Genomic DNA, 644 nt, shown 5'->3' with positions numbered 1-644 from the left:
AGGCCCCAGCCCCAGCCGGTGGCTGGGAGGGGTGACATGGGGACACATGGGTGCCACGTGCCACCCGTCTCCAGCACCGGTGCAGTGAGTTTCCCCCCCGCCAGGTCTCAGCACCCCTTCTGGGTACAACCCCAGCTCTGCCCCAGCCCCCGTCACCGCCAGCGTCCCTGCACGGGGGCCGCAGCGGTTTCTCTGGGTCCCTTTGTTAATTTGGGAAGTGCTTTTGCGGATGGGTTCCCCTTTGGAAGCTGGCGCCGTGGGGTGCCAGCGCAGTCTCCTCCCGGGGTCTGGGTCAAGTTTGGGCACAAACAGCTCAGGGGTTGACAGGCAAAGGCCAAAACCTCATGCAGCACCATCGCCTTGGGCTTGGTTTGGGGGTTGTTTTGTTTTCTCTTGGCCGAGGAAACGCCTCTGCTTGTTGCCATTTGCAGCTTTGCTCCTCTGAAGCAGCCGGCAGGAGAGCAGCTCCTCTGCCCCGGCCGCTTCCACGGCGGCTCCGGAGCAACCTGGCTCCCTGGAAATCCGTCGCCTGCTCCCAGGCGTTTGGGGGATTTTTGGCTGAGCTGCTTTAAAAGTCATTTTTGCCTTCAAAAAGTCATTTGCCAAGGGATGGCAGCAGGAGCCACGGCAGGAGGGGAGGATGC

This window comes from Egretta garzetta, unplaced genomic scaffold (assembly GCF_000687185.1).
Source record: "Egretta garzetta isolate BGI_Z169 unplaced genomic scaffold, ASM68718v1 scaffold226, whole genome shotgun sequence".
NCBI lineage: Eukaryota > Metazoa > Chordata > Aves > Pelecaniformes > Ardeidae > Egretta > Egretta garzetta.
This window is presented reverse-complemented; position numbering follows the sequence as displayed.